Source organism: Ochlerotatus camptorhynchus, unplaced genomic scaffold, assembly GCF_037179485.1.
Source record: "Ochlerotatus camptorhynchus isolate MF236.1 unplaced genomic scaffold, CSIRO-AGI_Acam_v1.1 ptg000064l, whole genome shotgun sequence".
NCBI lineage: Eukaryota > Metazoa > Arthropoda > Insecta > Diptera > Culicidae > Ochlerotatus > Ochlerotatus camptorhynchus.
The window spans coordinates 2,772,674-2,787,967 of record NW_027040554.1 but is presented as its reverse complement, the minus strand read 5'-3'; the positions used below and the strand labels follow the sequence as shown (position 1 = coordinate 2,787,967).

The window sequence follows — 15,294 nt, the reverse complement described above, 5'->3', positions numbered from 1 at the left end:
TTCACTAAAACTAGTTTTTTACCGCATTTATTATTTAATGATTTTGACAAAACACTCTGGATTTGAATCTACTGCATGCTCAGTTATCAACAAAAAAACATCTCATTAATTTCTTAATAACGCATAAAAGTGTTCTATTTATTTCTACTGCAAAACGCTTTTAGCGACATATGAATAAACTTGTACCAATTTTTGTCACAAGCCTACACAAATCATATTCTTTCTACTGTCTGTATTGCATAAAGACTAATTTCACAGATCATTTTCAGGCTCTTCTGTATCAATTGATAATCCATGGAAATTTTATTACTAAGTTACCCGCCTTTCTTATAAACGTGGTATACTTGAACAACTCTTTCCAAGTTATGATCGCGAGGTTTAAAATTGATCAAAATGTGCATATTGAAACCAGAACTGCAGAACTTATCTAACTGAATAACGCTCAGTCGAATTCTTCAAGCCTATATCCGTTCGGGATTTCGTGATGAATGAAAAAATAATAATAGATCAATAATCGCAACTACAGGAGGCGCACCAGTGGCCTTACTTTAAATGTTCACCAATTTTTGCAGTTTCCCTGTCTGGGGTACGCGTACACTATCCCAACATTTAAATGTTTGAATAATAATTTTCACAATTATTACAAAATTCTCAAAAACGTTTTTGCTTAAATGGTTCTAAAAATTAAATTATTCACATATTTTATCACAATAGAATTGTAGCGTTTTGAATTTTATCAAAGAGTATTCACATTGCAGGTTTATGAAACTAATAACGATTATTTCAAATCCTGTAGCAACGACTCAAAGGCATTTTTTCCCTTGATTTGTGTTCCATCGATCTTGTTTTTCGTACCGACGCCAAGGAGGCTGCTTCCACACCTGGACCCTACCTATCGACCCATAAATTCATGGACCGGTGACCAACGGCTTTACTTCCTTTCTGAAGGAAGGCGTGATCAGAGATGTTATGCCTCGAAAGTTTTCGAAACCTCAGTTTTTTAAAATAAGTTTGAGTATCAAAATCATACAAATATTCAAATATATTTATGCTGAAGGCTATTGGTCTGAATTCCGATGTGAAAAAAGATTGATCTAAGCGATTGTGTAAGAAATCTTGAACATGAAATAATAGCTGACATTTAATATGTGATCTACTAGCGGCGCCGGTGGTGTAGTGGTAAGCGTAATTGCCTCTCACCTCAAAGAGCCAGGGTTCAATCCCTGAGGCATAACATCTCTGATCACGGGAAGTAAAAGCTGTTGGTCCCTAGTCCATGTGTCCAATAAATCAAGGAAAAAAAAAAGATGTGATCTTGATACTTCAGTGAATTTTCAAAATTCTGAGACGCTAAAAAATAAACATAAGATTTTTTGACCTTTTTTAGCAGATTTCAAGACTTGGAAAATCTCCCACGATATGAAAAAACCCTGGTTTAAAATTTTTCAGTATTTTTATTGATTGATTCTGCAACAGAGAGAAATATTTAAGTTGTCAGACTTTGAAAAATTTCAACATCCTCAAGGACGTAGCCAGGTTTTCAACTAGGGAGGAGGTGACATTTGTTTCACTATGGAGGATTTGAACTAATGCCATTGGCGTTGACGGCACCGTCGAAAAATTTGCTCTTCCAGCAAATTTAGATAGTTTCTTATGGGAATTTTCGGTGGAGTGAAAGGATAGTACAAAGTCCGCCATGTTTCACGCACAGTCTGACGTTTGCTTATGGATTTTCTCATAGGAGTAAAGAGCTACAGAGTCACCGTCAACGCCAATTAAGCTGGAGCAGTGCTGATAAAAATCATTTCTTCTACACTCAAATCAAGCTGAACATTGCATTCGGTCCTAAGTACATTGACAAATTCTCTACTTTGACTTTCTCTTTGTATCCCCACGGCCATATAAAGACATTCCCATGTATTTTCAGCACATAGATCGATAAAATAAGCTTTTCTCTAGCATATAATACGACAAACACATCAAGCAACGGTTCAGTGAAAATCGACGAAAAGAATCGATCAATGTTACTTAGGACCTAATGCAATGTTCAGCTTGAAATAGGCTGAAAATGAAGGCAACCTTGAAAGATAAACCAACTAGCTGCATGAATTTGAATTTTAACATTATGACATGCTCTTGATCAAGGCAACCGCAGAGTTGTTCATTCAAAGAAGGATGATTTTGAGTATCAAATGCGAAATGATTATTTTCATTTTACAAAAATATACCGTTGTGGAACGTGTTATGTTGCTTTGTTTAGTCAAATCGATGGAAGATTATTGCCTTTTGCAGAATTGATGATAATACCCAACAAACAATTGAGAGCTCTTATAAAACACCTGAGTTGATCAAACGTTGAATAATAGCTTCCAGAGTTGAACAAGTATGTAGTTGTATTGCCTTTTTGGTTAAAAGTTTTAAAAGCTGTTGGAGCACTCTTAAATGATTGTTTACGTTCGGTTAAACTGTTTGACAGGAGCCATATAGGATGTGGAATAAACGCATCAAAACAAACCATTGGAAGCTCTTATAAAACACCTGAGTTGATCAAACGTTGAATAATAGCTTCCAGAGTTGTACAAGAATGTAGTTGTATTGCCTTTTTGGTTAAACGCTTCAAAAGCTGCTTGGAGCACTCTTAAATGATTGTTTACGTTCGACCAACCACCAACCACAATTTTGTTGCTAAAAATAGCACAAGTGATAGGCACGTTTATATGACCATAAGGCAATGATTATTCGACTGCAAGAGAAGTCACTCCAGATGAGTTTCATATACTTCTCTCATATGATCAAAATATGTATTCAAGAATAGAGCAGATGGAAACAGAAGCGGCTGGCAATCCGGGATCATGAGTTCGAATCTTGCTTCGAGAAACCCTCGGTGGAGTAGAGGTAAATTATATATAGGTTTAATAACACCAAACATTAATTTAAGACATATATCATATAATCAACGATAACATTTCTAGATAAATTCTCTCAATTAATGATTAGAGAGATTAATTAAAAAAAATCAATCAAAGATTAAACAGATGCTTGTTACTACTACCTCCATGATCACAGATTCACATTCACATTATGGCATAATTACATATTTTTTCAATGTGCACAAATAAATTAAATTAATAAAAACTGTACAAGCAATTATTTTGGCGTACCACGACAATTGTTAAACTAATTTTAATCTGTGAATATTGTGAGTACTTACACAACGGTTATTAAGGAGTCATTGAAAAGTGCTATAAACGCTTTTCACCGCTTGCTGTACAATGATTATTTAGGAGTCATAAAAGAGTGCAACAAACGCCTCTCAGGTTTACTCTCTACTAAATTTCAAAGCAGCTGTCAAGAAGTGTCTACAAACGTTGTATTAGAGCTTTCACCAAAACAATAAAGCTTGACTTTAAATATGTATCTATAAACGTTGTATAAAAGTTGCTTCTATCCGGTTATTAAGGAGTCATTGAAAAGTGCTATAAACGCTTTTCACCGCTTGCTGTACAATGATTATTTAGGAGTCATAAAAGAGTGCAACAAACGCCTCTCAGGTTTACTCTCTACTAAATTTCAAAGCAGCTGTCAAGAAGTGTCTACAAACGTTGTATAAGAGCTTTCACCAAAATAATAAAGCTTGAGTTTAAATATGCATCTATAAACGTTGTATAAAGGTTGCTTCTACTCCTATACCGCGTATACATATAATGCTGTAGTTGAACAGGTTCTCCAAACCAGTGTAAACAAGAGTTTTACAGAAGTTGTAATAAACAAATTGTACAGTTATTATTCAGCATGCAGTTGAATAAAATCACAATGGAAGCGTTTCTTCAACAAGAAATTGATTTTGGGTAAACGTTTTACTGAATACGTTAGACAACACCTTTGTGTTGCAGTTGTATAGGTTCTCCAAACCAGTGTAAACAAGGGTTTTATAAAAGTTGTGGTGAACACATTGTGCAATTATTATTCAACATGCAGCTGAACAAAATCAAAACGAAAGCGTTTCTTCAACTGGAAATTGTTACTTGGGTATCGAGGTTTTAACCTCTGCGATCGATAATATTCAAAATAATCATTTATGGCAAAATGAATTTGATTTTTTTTTTTTTTTGCTTTTGAGGATAGTTTCCGATTTTGACAATTTTGAGTTGGAAACTCAAGCGTTGATGATATTAACAAACGTGTATTCGTCGATGGATAATGAACTCATTTGTTCATTTCACTCGTACGTTGACGGTGAAGATTTTCAAAACAAACGCAATTCATCTACACTGGCTGACAGTCAGTGCGTGTGAGGGTAAATGAGAAAAACAGACACTGGTCTGGACGCTATTTTGCCGAACACTTTGTAGTTGCTCCCCTCTGGCTACGCCTGTGAACATACTACATTTATAAAATAAAGCTTCTGGTTAAAATGACTCATGGACTTGGACAAATTTTATTGATTCTGACAGTTTGATGAACATTTAACAGTATTTCGATGAAGATTTCACAGAAATATTGAGGAGAATAGGGGAAATGTAGGTAATGTCGGCCTACATGTCCCTAACTTGGGCCCATCGCTAAAAGTCTGCTATTTATCAATTTTATCTAGATGAACGCGTCATTAGGACGGTACTAATGGATATTTTTTGTCGCTATTGAAAATTTAGTCGATTGCTGAATTAATGTATGGCCCCAAATTAGGGACATGTAGGCCGACATTACCTACATTTCCCTTATATATTAATTCTGACTAAAGGAAATTCTGATGAAATTTTAAGATAAAAAAATCATTTTAATTTTGGGGAGAATCAAAAGGAAAATATTTCTGAGGATAATTCCAAGAAAATGTAGAAGAGAGTGCCAAAAGAATTAATCATATTGTCGTGGAGGTTTGGATCGACCTTCTACCAGCAATTTTACAAAAATAACCCAATAATGACGCAGATTTTTCAAGCTAAGCATGAATAAGACCCTATTTTCTCGAGGATCTAGAAGCAAAAAAAATCAAAATGTTGATCCACGACAAAGCTTGTGTAGTATGTAACGTCATTTTGAACTGCTCAAATCATGAGATCCATTCCGAAAAGTGATCCAAGTAATTAAATAACTCTGCATTTAGTTCTAATGGAATTACATGGAAAATTTAGGGCATTTTCAGAATGAACTGAATTCCAAGGAAATTCTCAAGACAATTCTAGGATTATTTTGAAGGGTATACCGTGAATATGGTGAGAAACATTTCAAATTAACTTAAGCAAACTATTAGGAAAATTTTTAAGGATAAGAAGTGAATAATGGAACATTCTACGGGAAAACCCAAAAAATGTGATGAATTTTGAAACGTGCTCTGAGTATATTTTTGAACGATTTAAAGGAAATTCAAACAAATATGCTAAAGAAAACCTGTTAGTGTTTGTTTAAATTAAATTATCAATGTAATTTATACACCAAAATTTATTAAAGATTCCGTGCACAAATTGAAGTTAATGATCCAGAAATTTAGCTTGGACATGTTTTAGCTACCCGTTTATTAAAAATCTTAACAATTCTGAGATTTAATCTTATTCGGAATTCGGAACATAAAAAACAAATATCTTTTTTTACGTAGGATTACGTCTTTCGGCAACATATGGGGGGGGGGGGCTGCAATTTCAAATAACCAAAATCGACCGCGCTACGAAAAGTGGTCAGTTTTTGACCACTTATAACTCTGTCAATAGCGTATGGATATTAATTCTTGGAATGACATCTACGAATATACTTAAATGAACACTTTTCAATTTTCAAAAGGTCACTATTGAAAATTGCACGAATGTGCAACTGTTGCTATAATAATGAAAATTATCACCTTTTGACTGCGAAAAGCGCTTTCCCTAACGAAGAGATGAGCTAGTCTTCGGCTAAAAATCTCTATGATAAAGAGAAAAAAAGCTTTCCCTAACACAGATTTCAAACTTTCACTCCAGTCTCACTTTCAAGAATTCACTCCAGTCTCACCAAACGGCGTTTATTCAATCACTGCGTGTGGTGAGTGATAATGTCCAGCAAGCATGAGAAAAATCAACTGATTTAAATCAGTGAGCCAAAAACTATCTGACTCGGCTATTTAAATCGTTAGCATTCGGATTTTACGCATTCAATCTGGGTCTCCCTCGCTAGAGAAAATTGTTCGGCTGCCTTTCAGTTTATCCTTATTTCCTTCTACTGCTGTCAGTTCTGAGTCGAGCTGCAGAGTCACTTGGTAGGAAGAATTTACACTCGTTCGGCAATCTGTTTGTAGGCGAGGATGGCTATTTTGATTCTGTGGAGCTCGCGGGAGTGAATGAATTTTCCCATGCTTGGTGTCCAGTGGTCATCATCAGCAGCAGCCGCAGTGCTTTCGGCGAGTGGCGTTGTAGATTGTTCTCCAGTATACGACGAAAAGCTGCCCGCAAGCGCGAGCTTGCATTCGCCGAAGAAGGAGGAAGAAGTTGCACCGCTACTGATCGGATTTCAGTTGCTCGTCATGAGCCGCTGTGGCCATATATGCCAACCGCGTCACTGTTCCAAACTCAAGCATCACGACAAAACGTTCCTTTTCAGGACCATCATAAATTTGATAAAGAGTATTTTCTGGAAACTTTTTAATGTCATCAATCGGATACTTGCTCCCATAAGTTTAAATCTAACATACCATGTAATTTTAAGACAACATTGGGGGTGCAATTTCAAAAACCAAAGTCGGTCGCGGTATGAAAGTAGTCTGATTTTGATCCAGAGATGATGGATTTTAATTCTTAATACGCCAATCGATAAGAATTTTTTCTACAAATCTGTTGCCTTTTTCATGCAATAAAATTCTTCCCGAATTTTCTTAATAAGAGGGGCTTTAAATTTGCATAAAAAAGCATAAACGTAGGTACCGTCCGGTATGCTCAGATTTTGTGATTGTGAAATTAAAAAAAAAAAATCGGTAAATATTCTGTAATAGTTCACAAAACAACGAAAACAATAGTATATATATGTTCCTTCAATCATTTGACAGAATCTCAATCATCTGTATGCAAGGGATGAACACTGCTTCCACCTTCTCCAAGAACATCAGTTGAGGACTACTATGCCATCGCCCTTCACCAAACTGTTCACCAATTGATCCAGGTGCAAGGCATGAGTACCGCTATCATCTCCAAGAACTCGAGGAAGGAATTCCACAACATTGTTCTAAACTGGATTTCAAGCTTTCAACCCATCGGTCCTTTTCAAGACCACAAATGACTGATAAAAGAGTAAACTAAAGTCTTCAAGTAACAGCTTTTATCTGAGACACATCGTCCAGGCTACATGGACACCAACAGAGCATCTCGAAAACAGAACTCTCAAACTGCTTCCGAAGTTAAATTAATTCAATATTTACTATACTTTGGCTGTGACATCAAAAACACCTTTCGTAATCCTACGTCAAATCTGTTTGTCGTTGTGTCTTGAATACAACCTCATAATTTTGTCCTTTATTTGTTTTCCGTCGATCTTGTTTTTCGTACTGAGTACCAATGCACCGACGCTAGGGAGGCAGCTCCCACACCTTGACCCTACCTATCGACCCATCAACTCATGGACCGGCGACCAACAAGTTTACATGAAGGCGTGGTCAGAGATTTTATGCCTCAGAAAATTCCGGCTCCTGGTAGGGTTTTTGATCTAATTTCCGTCCTACTAAGCACAACTCACGCTTTACCGCTCTTTTCTGAACGATTTCATACAAAAAAATGGAATATTTCTGTCATAGGTGACTTTTAAATTTATTCACCTTTCCATACGTACCGTTGGATTTGATAAAGAGTCACAAATTATTGAGATATTGTTTAAAATCTAATACGGCTTCTTGATTCTTAAAAAACGCCATTAGATTTTCTTCGTCCTACGGATAAACGTAGAAAAAGGGGATTCGCTAGGAGCGCTTCTTTTGATTTGATAACAATGACCGTAAATTTTCATACAATGCGCTTTAACAGGATTTATGTTGTAGCTAATGAACTAACGTATCGAAACAAACCAATTAATGATTTGTGCACGGTGAAATCATTTATACAATTGATATTTTCTGATCGATAGAACGGAAATAGACGATTACGACGAAGTAGCACTCTACCCTACTCAGAACGGAAAACAAGATCGACGGAAAACAAATCAAGGAAAAAACGTATCATGTTTAAAAATTTATTTGGTTTCAATAACAAAATCATTGCATGCAAAAGGCAACACTTTATGTTAAATAATAAATCATAAGTTCTTAAACTGTCCATTTACTAAAAAAACAGTATTATTATTTTTTTTATTAAACTGTCCACCATTACAGTGGTTAAGTATGGGAATTTAGCTGGGAAGTAGTCCGCGAACGATTGTTGTAAAATTTAGACGATTGGTGTCTCCGGTGAAGTTTTTGTGCTTAAAATATCCCAGTGGTTGTAAACATTAGGGTGGTCCTTAAATTAATTGATGTTCAAAAAATAACTTTCTTATTTCTGTAAATACAGACATATGCTCATAATAAAAGTTGTAGCTCAGACAATTTTAAGCATCTAAGTCGCACAATTGTTTTCTCTTAACGTTCTCTTTTTAGAGTAACTTATCAAAATTGAATTAGGGTGTAACTGAAAATTTTGTTTTTAAGCGCAAAATATGTTGCACCAAATTTCTCGTGAGCAGGCATGGACAATCATTTACATTCATTTCATGCATTCATTTACATTCATTTACCTCTAACTTTTTTCATCAACAACAATCCACAAAATAATGTATAAAGCTTTAGTAGATTTTATTCTTAGCTACAACTTTTGACTGTAACTTAAATCTGTATCTCTTATGCATCACGAATTAGAGCGGGCAGAACTCGTTACTGTTTTTCAGTGAATGTAAAATAAATTCCCTGAAAACAGTAGTGGAATCTGTTTGCTCTGGTTCGTCATGCATAAGAGATACGGATTTGAGTTATTAACAAAAGTTGTAGTTAATAACAAAATCTACAAAAGCTCCATACATCTTTTTTGCGGAATTCTGTTGATGAAAAAAGTTAGGGGCAAATGAATGTAAATGAATGCACGAAATGAATGCTAATGATTTTCCATGCCTGCTCGTGAGGGTCGTCTGGAGCAACCTTTAGGAGGATGTTTTCATTTTTTGAATATGCCCTTTTTAAAAGGAAATTACTCACCATAGAGCAAATACACATAAGCTTACAATCCAAGATTTAAGAGGGCACATCTTGAAGAACGTTATCCGAAAAAATGTATTTCTTTTAACTTCAATGAAATCAATTTGACTTTATTAATTTTGTTTATAATAATATATAATTTTATTTTAAGGTACATTTTTTTTTATTTAAACAAAACTGCGTTTTAAAAAGCTTCAAAAGTATATAGAAGATTAAATCAAACTGATTTTTTTGGAGATAAAAAAGTAGAATTTCCCTAATTTTATTCGTATAATATACTCCAAGTTGTGCCCTTGCAAATTATAGTTTGAAAATTTGAGTATATTTGCCCCATGCTGAGTAATTACCATTTCAAAATGCATATTTTATGAAGACAATTGTTACTATCACGTGACCCTTAAGAGATATCGATTTATTTGAAATTTGAAACATTTTTTTAACAATCCGAACACGATTCCTCCGGTAAAATTTGTAACGGCAAACGTGCAATGTTTGAAAAACCATAGCTCAGCCATTTATTATCGAATTTCAAAGTAGAGTTATTCGGTATCAAAAGGTTTAAAATATATTGATAAATTGCTGAGATTTTTCAAACATTGTCAATTTGCCGTTACACATTTAACCGGAGGCATCGTGTTCGGAGTGTTGATAAACTCTATATTCCTCACAATTTGAAATCAAATATTTAGAGCAAAAAACCAAAATTGTTCAGGTACACCCTATTTCAATTCTAAAAATAACTATAAAATATAAACGTTGAGAGATAGTAAAAATGAGTTTTCAAGTTGCTTAAAATTAACTCGGCTAAAACTTTGTTTAAGGGGAAATTCACCGCTCAGAAAAAAATAATTACGGCTTGGATCTGCAAAAAAAAAATTGGAAAAAAACGCCAAAAATCCAAAAAGTAACATTTTTATAATTTTTTAAAGAAAACTCACTTGCAAAAACGCTTTTTTTTAAAGTTATTATGTCATAAAGTTGATCTCAAAAAAATTATACAATATTGACCATTCGGTTTTGCTAAAGTTCGATTTTTTCATGATGAGATATTTTTAAATGTAAACTTTTTAAGGAATCTAAGGAAGCAACTGTTTTTCTTGGAGACACGAATGTCACAGAAGTGATAAAGTGTCACTAATAAATAATAATAATAATAACTAATTTTCTTGGATTTTTGATTATGTTTCCCAACATTTTTAGAACATAAAAACATGCCGAACAACAACAAAATTCCCGGTCGGTAAACTTCTTCTTATGAACATTTTTTTAAGAAGAGAGCGGCTTATTAAGAGATTTTTAGCCACGGGCTACTTCATCTCCAAAAAATTATTGTTATTATTATTGTTTATCTCCAAAAAAATAGAAAGTTTTTTTTTATTTTGAATATCAAATAATTTAAGGACCACCCTTAATGTTTACAATTACCTGAAGAAGGGACCTTCTAAGCACAAAAACATCGGCGAAGACAAAAGGTCTAGAACTACAGATAGTGGTATCGACTGGGAGTGTATGAATGCTGATAGCAACGGCTTTCTCAGCCTTAAATAATCAAACAATTTTAATTTAGTCTGCCCAACGTAAGGCGGAAGAGAGAAGAATTAGCAATTTCCATTTAATTCCACGATCTTAATTGCTTATCCTTGACAGATATACGTATTTCACCTACAATGTACAAACTTCTTGTATCAAATCTTGAATATTAGTACAAGACACTGAAGAAGTCTGCACATTGTAGACGAAATACGCGTATCTGTCAAGGATAAGCAATTAAGGTACTGGAATTAAATGGAAATTGATAATCCTTCTCGCTTTCTTTATACAGGTATTCCACTATAGACGCCCACATCCAGCAGGATTAGATTGCAGCTTTTTAAATTTTTAATTGTTACTTGTCACTAGTCTATTGATAGTGTATAATCGTGTATTCCTCCTGAGCGAGCAAGTTCATTAGCAATTATGATCATTTTAAAAGCAACGTGTGAATATTTAAGGTTCGTTTATATTTTTTTCAATACAAATATAATTCTGAAAAATCTGAAAGTGAATAATTTGTAAGGGTGAGTTTGTGCTAAGGGTTATTCATATATATCGTGGACAATTTTAGGTGGGTTAGCTAGTATCCAAAGTTCATAGTTGATCTAAAATATCTCAAAATATATGTCCAAGTGGCTTGTGAGCAGCCCCTAAAGAAAACAAAAATTAACATGATAAATTGATTACATCACAAAAATGTTTGCTGTTGAGATAAATCGTTGCTTTTTGTGTAACAAGAATGAAATTTAATGCTATCTTTCATAATAGACTTGTGCACAGCGATGCCACATATCCTGATTTTTTTATTCGAAAAAAGTTGGACCCCCTTGTTTATTGTGATACCGTAAGGTCCTGAACCAAGTTTGTTAACCAAAAAATAGAACTTTTTTGATGTATCAAATTTATTACATTTCCTTCCAATAGTTAATTTGTTGAACTTTTTTTGATGTATCAAACTTATCATAATAAACAAGAGGCTCACAACTTTTTTCCTATACAAAAATCAAAATAACTACACTATTCAAATTTCAATTATAATTTTCAAAATAAGGCGATGGACCTTCAACAGACCCGAAGGTCGAATGGTGTATCTAGTTTTTATTCAATGTTCAACAAGTCAGATCATCTTCGTAGGAAATAATTCGAATCAATGACTGTGACAAACATTAGAGTGACCTGGCGAGAGATTCCAGAAAATTAATATTAATCGATTATCATTGAAGCACATGGTCGAATAGATCCATTGCAGAATCCGTTACGCTTCGTAGCAAAATTAATAAAATTACGTTTTCGTTGGAATTTGAGCATGCAGAGGTTCATTTGTTGTGATGTTTTACAACTCCAGATAAATCACCACAATCTGATAAAGTGATGACACAAACGGCTTTAGCGGTTCTCAGCTTAAACCCTTGTTCGATTTCACATTTTAACGCTGGGACCGATTCACTCAACTTCGGGTAAGTGAAACCATTTACGATCCGTTTACACTTTTTTCAATGTTACAGAAGCCAAATAAACCTTCGAAAGTCCTATCGTCCCACACCCAACCATCATCACCAGGGTCATCCATGTGGGTATTGTGCAGCAGCGAATTTCTCCGATCAGGACAGCCTCCACACACGAATACATATCATTGAATAACATTAAATTGAAAAAACAATAAGGTCCACTTTTCAAGCGATGGCCAGGTTCTGCAGCTCTACATCCTTGGAGGCACCTGGTGTCTTTTGCAAATTCTTCAATTAAAACACCACACTTTCGCACCTGCCACCGGGTACCGTCCGTCCGTCCCACCCACACACAAGATTACATAAAACACACACCGTAAACGGAACCGGAACTCTCGAGCGGGACGCAGGCCCGCAACGATCAAACCGACCGACCGACCGACGACCAAAACGCTTTGACCTACCCGCCGGAAACTGCGGCAGGTTAATACTGAGGAAGGAAGATAGCTAGCTTCCTCACAAAAGTCCACCACCAGCCGGATGAAGCTCTGGCTCTGCCTAGCGCTGGGACTCCCGGCGAGCGCGGACTGCACTCGACGACGTTCTAAGCTAAACTAACCAGCGACCCAAGGGGCCTCGTCGAATCTAATGAGTCTAGAGTGGTCTATCCCCGACCAACGCAACGCAACGCGCACCGGAGGAACCAGCAGCAGAGCAGATGAAGAGGGAATACATCAAAAAGTTTTTCAGCAGCTCCCCACAGTAGGTACAGGCAGTTTGCTCTTCTTGGTGGGGTTGGGTTTTTCTCACGGGTTGTTTCTCCCGCGCGCGTGGTCCTCTCACGCGATGATGTTGGGGTTGCTCCTGCTCTTTCTCTCGGTTGATAGCAGCCGGATCCTGTTGTTGGCGAAGATGAGCAACAGAGTGGATCCGTGTGTGGTGGCTGCAAATCAGAAGCTGTTCTCGTATCAGCCTCTGTCTGAACAAGATAGATTATCTTCCGGAGGAAGCTGCTGCGATATCAGCAATAGGTGAAAGGTACAAGCTGGGCAAACTGTTGCAAGCTGGTGTTTGGATTTTATTGAGAGATACTGCGCGCAGTTCGGGCGGGTGTGTGTTTGTGTGTGTCGGAGGATTCTCTCATTGGACTTTTTGAAGAATAAGATCCATTCTTTTAATTTCTTAAGGAGTGCTATAAAACACACATAAAACACATCAGTATGTACATAATAAACAGAAAAATTCATGGAATGACACCTATATGGATAAGTATAACGTGTGGCATAAAAAAAAACATGCGAAAAACAGATCGGACAACGGTTTGCGATGAACGAAAAGGAAATAATTAGAGCATCTTTGGGGCATTTTGTATAACTGATTGAAGCAGAATGATATGCGAAGGATTTATACCGTAATGCACCGAAATCCGGATACTTAGTCTTTAATTCCGAACACATTTAAAAGTTGATTATTTGATGAGACGTAAATTTTATGATGATCCTGTAGTGTCAACTATGTTCATCTTTCATAATTATTATGTTGTCAAGTCGATGTAATATTCAATTAAAAAATAAATGTCCGGATTAAAAGCCTGATATTCGGTGCATTACGGTACTGTCAGTGTGGAGCTGAACAGCACCATTTGTCACCATGTGCAATGACATTGATTCCTATTCAGGAATAAGTTAGAGAAACGTTCTCATGTGAAATCGGTCACCTCCTATTTCTTTTCTTTACCACAAAAATTTCCTTTCATTATTTAATATGTAAATTCCACGGTATTTTGCTACGTCCAGCGTTTCTAGATTTAAATGTCTCGACCAACTTGTTTGTCATCCGCTGCTCCTAGGAGGGTTGCCAAGACAGCCAATGGAGGGTATTTGGAAATGTTGTGACCATGGGTTTCTTCCAGGTCCTTTCAGTGGAACGACGATGTCAATGATGACGACTTCCTTGGCGCCTTTGTCGTAAATCATCTGAGTAAACGTCTGGGAGCAGTTCCAATACAGCTTGAAACGGTTATTTTTCAGGACAGTATCGGGGCGGCACCGGTAGTTTGGCACAAATTCCTCCAAAAGACTCCATTGTAGCTCCAAATGTTGGTGTATATCATCCCAAGTAACCAATAAGCCAAATACGAGGCCCTTTCTACTTTATACGAGCCTCATTTTAACATACTCACATTGGTCCAAGAATCCAATTTAGCGGCGCAAAATTAATTACTCTGAAACGGAGCATTTCCGGGACATGGTGTCTTGGGCAAAGTTACTTATTATAAATAGGAACAAATTTTGGTATACACAAATAGTTCAAAACTGATCCGTATAGATGGTGCCAAAATCTAAATATTCACTCTGATATTCTGGAGACGTCTTTGACATAATTGTTCATCTTATCAAACTATCTATTTTATAGACGACAACATTTCATAGCCTACTGTTTCCAAATTAATTGGAAAACAAAAATATGTTGAGAGTTGGTTGGAAATGCTAACATGAAGCTTTATTGTGATAATTTATTAGCTAGAGAATGATCATTAGAAGAGGTTAGGTGGATAGTTCCGTTAGAGTACGGCAGTATGAAAATTGAATAGAAGTTGAAAATGAGCGAAGGGCCATTAATGCGACAGTTTTTAAAGTCAAACGCCTAACCCGTACGATGTACATCTTTTGCCTGTAGACTTGGTAGTGGTAGTGCTCGTAAAAATGTATTTATTCATTACATTTTTATAAGATGAATTCATGTAACTGATTTGCTCTAAGTAAATTTAAAAAAAATAAGGTGCACATTTTTGCCTGCACAACCAAATTGCTTTATTTTCGACGTAGGATATCGGCCTTCGGCCACATATTGGGGGTGCAATAAAAATAAACAAAATCGACCGCGTTACGAAAAGTGGTCAGATTTCGAGCACTTATAACTCTGTCAATAGCGGTTGGATTTTAATTCTAAATAAGCCAATCGATAGGACATTTTTCTACGAATCTGTTAAAATGACCACTTTATCAATTTTCAATAGGATACTATTAAAAATTATACAAATTTCCAATTGTTGCAATGGTGATCCAAATTATCACCGATTGCCTGCAAAAACCGGTTTCCCTAACATCGATTTCATAATCGAATTCCATCCGGTCT

At 35.8% G+C, this 15,294-nt stretch overlaps 1 protein-coding gene across 3 annotated transcripts in view; it reads right to left on the bottom strand.

Moving 5' to 3' along the window:
- Nucleotides 1-12,833, bottom strand: part of witty (without maturity) — a 51,363-nt gene extending 38,530 nt beyond the window's left edge. The window contains exon 1 of one of the 3 annotated variants that reach the window (XM_065216533.1): nucleotides 12,473-12,833. The gene's annotated coding sequence lies outside the window, so the exon portion shown is untranslated. The remainder of the gene's footprint in view (nucleotides 1-12,472) is intronic. The other 2 variants (XM_065216534.1, XM_065216532.1) reach the window with 2 other exon arrangements.
- Between the last annotated feature and the right edge of the window lie 2,461 nt (nucleotides 12,834-15,294).